At 35.9% G+C, this 6,000-nt stretch overlaps 1 protein-coding gene across 1 annotated transcript in view; it reads right to left on the reverse strand.

Annotated features, from left to right (window-relative positions):
* The window catches only part of BmMET2 (juvenile hormone resistence protein II), a 189,986-nt gene extending 184,524 nt beyond the window's left edge, over positions 1–5,462 (reverse strand). Inside the window, exon 1 of the mRNA XM_073074497.1 lies at positions 5,257–5,462. The gene's annotated coding sequence lies outside the window, so the exon portion shown is untranslated. The remainder of the gene's footprint in view (positions 1–5,256) is intronic.
* Positions 5,463–6,000: the final 538 nt, after the last annotated feature.

The following is a 6,000-nucleotide window of genomic DNA, read 5'->3' on the forward strand; positions in this document are numbered from 1 at the left end:
AAGCGCTTGCACAATCCAACAACACCCTTACAGGTTGAAAGTTTCCCCAACTATCTTTTATAAGAACCTTAGCTGTAGAAAACAAGATTGTACTTTTACCACCGACAGAAGTTAAAACAATATTACTCAGTTGTGCATTATTATTAATGGAACTAACAACTTCAGTATCAGGTTGGGAATTGCTATCAGCGGACGGTGTAACTGATTTTTTAAAATGTAACAATGTGTTATGTGAACACCCACATACACCACAACTTATAGGGACTCGACAAGTTTTTACCCTATGAGTTTTCGAAAAGCAACGGATACAAAGATTTTTATTTTTAATGAATTTAAATCGAGAATCTATATCTAAATTTAGAAAATTCTTACATGATGAAAGACTATGTTGGCCAGTACAAAAGTCACAAGTCACTCCTGACACGACAAATGAGGATTTGGACTTTTTAAAGTTACTTGGTTTCGGTTCTTTTGATATTCCTACATTACTTAATATTGGGTTCGGAGTTACCTCACTTAATGCCCTAACTTGTTTCTCAACAAAATCCTGAACTTGAGTGAACTCTGGTATCTCATCTGAATTAAATTCTAATTGAAATGATTCTTTTGTGGCCCGATCTAATTTTGACCAAAATAAATGGAACAACATGAAGTTCTTATCTGGTAATCCAAACTTTTCCAAAACACTTAAATTCTCCACAAAAGTTCTATGAACACGCTCAAGTTCTACAGCTGATTTTGTTTTCACTGGCTCACATGACAACAACTTTTGATAATAGGAGGCCGTTATATAGCGCTTCTTATTATAATATTTATTAAGTGTATCATATGCGTCTATATAATTTTCATCCGTGAGTGGAAAGTTCCTGATTAAATCATACGCTTTATTTTCGACACAAGTTAACAAGTAATGTAACTTTTCCACATTAGGAATATTTCTATTATGGATCAACGACTCAAATAATTGTTTAAAAGATAACCAATTTTCTAGCTTACCATCGAATGGCTTAATGTTAATTTTAGGCAGCTTAGCAAAACCCGAAACTACTTCTTGTTTAATCTGACGGTCACTATTTAAATGCCGCAGACGGGCCAAAACACTTCTAAATTTTGTATCAAATGATGCAGTTACACCAATTTCAGACTGGCGTTGGGCAGCACTTAATGAACGCAATAAATTTATTTGCGCTTTATGGAATTCATTTGAAAGTTCCCTAAGGTCCTCCTCAACGCAGCCTGTCATATCCGATTCCGCTATATACTCCAATCGCATCATACTGTAATCCCGGGCAATCCTATTAACGTCCCCATCACTTGCGCCACTTTCGTTGCTCCCAGTAGACATTGTCATTAATTGATATAAGTTTATAAACTTAACGAAATCGACAACAATAGCAAATAATTGCAATGTCACTGACAGCTGACTTCGACACAATAATACGTCAAAGTCTAATACAATTTGACAGTATTGACAATATGACCAACGACAAATAAATATGGCGCAATGCAATACTGACAACCAACGACTATTAATAAAAATAGCGCAAAGATGGCGGGACCTAATTACAACTAACAAAGTGATGAGTTGTAAAGAATCACACCCACCCTCAACATAAAATGTTAATCGACAAAACGAAAATTACGAAATTTTATAGAAATGCAATACAAAATAGCAAATCTAATACGAAATACGACAAGAAACGACAAATTTAGAAGCCACTTTACGTAAATGTTCGTTCCTTTAGCGAAATACGACACGATAAAATTAATTTCAATGTTCGTTATGTTCGGTCGACGGAAAATAGCAAAAATGGTGTTTAGGACGATGGAACAATTAAGATCCGGCTCGAAGGACCAAAAATGTGGTGAATTCGTCTCGAAGACCAAAAATGTTATGCATTCGGCTCCGAGACCGAAAATATTATGATTTCCGCGGCCGTTAGAACAAATAAGGAACCGAATGTTCCTCTCTTCGATGGACAAGATGATCGTGTCCCGAAGAAGGTTAAGTGGACTGTATATACGAAAAATAAGATGCAAAGTGCTATAGGGTCACGCACTCACCTGCTGCTGATGGGCGCAGCCTCTTGTACTAGGTATAAGGCACCTTCAACTCACCCTAAGCTCGAGCTAGCTAGTCTTACCTCGGAATGGTCTACCGGTTACCTCTACCTTCTTCCTCTTCTCACGTGGCGTCGATCTTACAGCACGTTGCACCGCGAACAATGAAGTTAACGCGAATTTAAAGGAAACGCTACGAATACGAATAGTGGCTTCTACTTCGGAGTATAACTAAAACGACAAATATGCGCGAGCGCGACCGACGACTCCGAAGCTTCTCGAACAAGTTTATCCCGGTGGCGGCATACACCACCGCGAACGACACGACGACAACGACGATCTACAACGAACTAATTCAAACTATAAATCTCTATGCTTTTAATCCTACAGATTAAAATTAATACCAACGACAGATAATTAATACGTAGAACCATAGACAAAACTGAACAATAATAAATAATATATCATTTAATAAGCAGGCTTGCCTAGACCATACAGATTCCGACATTATGTACATAATGTATATGAGTTATTAGGCATACTAATCACACACGTTATGAGGCCTAATAATTGATATACATTATTTATGTATGAAAAGTTAAAAAACACACCTCAGCACGCTAATTAATTTTTACCTAAGTACTGAATTTACATGAATTGAAACCACGCGCTCGCAGGGCACTGTTGTGCCCTGCTCACGTATAAATATATTTTCTTCTATGTTCCACTCGTATCTAATCTACCCTTCTAACGTTTCATATAACCCAGCCAGGGCTAAATTAAGAAATGCTGGGGGCCCTGGGCTCACAAGAATATTGGGGCCCCTTTAGAAAATAATAATTAAAAAAAAATAACAAAAAAATAAAACCGACTTCTATGTCGGTTTAATTTTTTTCTATGTTTTTTTCATTACATGTATCTGCTTAGGAATTGTAAAATATCTGTGAAAGTGGTGGTTTAGGCTGGAATGCCTCTGCATCATCAGATCTAAGGAGTTGAAGGTCAAATTTTTCATCATCTCTCTAGCAAGTTCATTACAACAAATGTCTAATATACATACTTTAAATGGGAGGCACCTCAGGGTTGAAGAATTGAAGGTCATGTTTAACATTATATGTCTCTACTCCAGGAGCTTATCATATATTCGTAAGTTCCAAATGTCTAACTTGTATGGTTGAGGCAGGAGCCACCTCTGCATTATCAGGGTTGAAGAGTTAAAGGTCGAATTTTCCATCATGTATCTCTACCTAGCAACCTTGTTAAATATTTGTAAGCTCCAAACGCCTCACATATATGGTTCAGGCAGGAGGCACCTTTGCATTATCAGGGTTGAAGAGTCGAAGGTAAATGTTTGAATCATTTATCTCTCCCTATCAATCGTATTAAATATTTGTAAGCTCCAAACGCCTCACATATATGGTTCAGGCAGGAGGCACCTTTGCATTATCAGGGTTGAAGAGTCGAAGGTAAATGTTTGAATCATTTATCTCTCCCTATCAATCGTATTAAATATTCGTAAGTTCCAAATGCCTAATTTCTATGGTAGAAGCAGGAGGCACTACTGCATTATCAGGGTTGAAGAGTTGAAGGTCGAATTTTCCATAATATATATCTGCCTCGCAACGTTATTAAAAATTCGTAAGTTCCAAATGCCACATTTGTAAGGTTCATGAAGGAGGCACCTCTGCATTATCAGGAGTGAAGAGTTGAAGGTTGAATATTCCGTCATATCATGTTACTTTAGATACTCAAGGTGCATTTTAAGTTTCATGAGAATTGGGTAGCCAGGAGGTAAGTTATCATAAAATATGTAAAAAACAGGGGTAGTGATGATGAGTTCCACCCCATAACTCAAAGTTCTAATCATCAGATCATACCCATGTTATGGTAGAAAAGTACCGCAATGAAACACCCTTTCATATAAAAAAAGATAATTTTAATCGGTTAAGAAATACTCGATTTATTCAACTTTAAAAGAAGTCGGGTTTTTCCAATTTTCCGGGAAAACCGACGAAAATTTTCAAATTCCCTCGAAATGGGACCCCTGTGAAACTAGCCGCACACAATGGTGTTTGAATCATGTCGGTCGGTTGCGGCATGGCGAAAAAATCGCTGATCATACAAAAAAAATTACGCGCCTTTTCGCGGGCCCCCTGTGTCGTTATATGTACTCAGTAAGATAAAGTCCGAACAGAGTCTATCCTAAAAAGATAATTTATATAAATTCAGACCTAACCAATATTCACGGTTGCTTACCATAACCAGAAATACGTTGATTTTCCCCACCAGCAATTCATCGAATGCTAAAATTAGATTAAGTAATCGATCCAAGTTATTTATATACTTATATTATTTATATACGTATATAAGTTAACTAGGCTGTTAATATAACGGCTAATTATACAAGTGGGCTGCGACATTAGTTTTGTCGCACATCTATTTAAGCCTCGAAAATAAGTGTGGAAGCAGAAAATCCTACCGCCTATGTTACATTTTATATAACTACCAAAACATAATATATCTATGAATATTTAGAAGGACTTTTATAATATTTTACATTATTGTGGAAAAAATCTAAAATCAATTACAATAACGACGCCTGACAATTATTTTAAGCCTTAGATCACATATTTGCTATTTAATTTTGACAGGCGCTTTCAATTAATTTACTTCAACACGGCATTTCACTTTTATGATAAAGTCTTAAACCATGGGAGAAAGAACACGAAAAATAATATTTTAAAGTTATCTGGTTTATTTTTTCATCAATTATCATTTTTCCATATCTTTTAGCAAAATAAAGTGACATTAGAGTAGGTAACTATCTACGTACGTATACTATAAATGATAATGATCAATGAAACTATATAATGTCAGCATTTCATTGCTTGAGACCTTATTAAAATATTAAGGAATTTGCAAAGGATCTCTGAAATGATATTTTCCTATCCGTAATACAAGTAAGATGATAACACGAACTGATAATGGGAAACATAAATATTATTATTGGAATTGTATTGCGGTAACCATGGCAACAAAATGCATCAGGCGGCCATGCGCGAACTTGGACGATAGAGAGGCCATTCACCCCGAAGTCTGCATATCTAATAAAAAGCATATCCTATTAATAGTCATGCAAAGTGTAAAATGAACTACAATCATAACAAAATAACAATCCGTCCAATTACGTATTACCTTCGTTTTCTTCCAAGTGTCAGCGCAATGGTAGAAATTTAGATTCGCACTATCATTTCTTTCAATGAAACTTTACAATCACTTCACATCACTTTTAGAGACACGGCGCGGCTGTTTTATATCAATTTGAAGCTTAAAAACGAATTTATCTCAACAACCACAAGCTCCTGCATAAGCTCAAATCAATTACTAAAATATACTCGTAAACATAACTACCCTTTTAGATAAGAACCACATTACAGATGACATCTAGCGAAAACTCGTTGAACTAGCACAAGTCTGTCTAATGCATCCTGCAACACGTACTAGACTTGATATTAGTACGTAAAATCTTCGGAAGATGGCGTCATATGTATCTAGAATCACTTTAAAAGCGATATAGCTAAAACATAATCATTTTAAATACTGTGGTTCCATTGCGTTTGAAAAATGTCTACCGATGTCATAAATATACCCCGGAGCCCAAATTTAATATCAAGGCCTTCCTATAGAAAACATTAGTTGAGCTCCTAATGTTAAATAATACGAAAATGCTAGTTGCCCACGAAAAAGTGTTGCACTTGGCGGACCGCGCGCCCCTATCCCCGAAAAGCTATCCCTTTTCGAAGTTAACTTTATTTTTTTTTTACTTTTTGAAGTTCATTTGTTAAATCTACGACTAAAATCTATGTTAAACTACTATATTCTACTTTGGAAGGTGTGGTCAAGCAGAAATTCAGTCTTCAGGAATAGCAACATATTTCT

The sequence above is a fragment of the Epargyreus clarus genome, unplaced genomic scaffold (genome assembly GCF_041222505.1).
Source record: "Epargyreus clarus isolate Ecla_fem2 unplaced genomic scaffold, WU_Ecla_fem_2.2 ptg000007l, whole genome shotgun sequence".
In the NCBI taxonomy this organism is placed as follows: domain Eukaryota; kingdom Metazoa; phylum Arthropoda; class Insecta; order Lepidoptera; family Hesperiidae; genus Epargyreus; species Epargyreus clarus.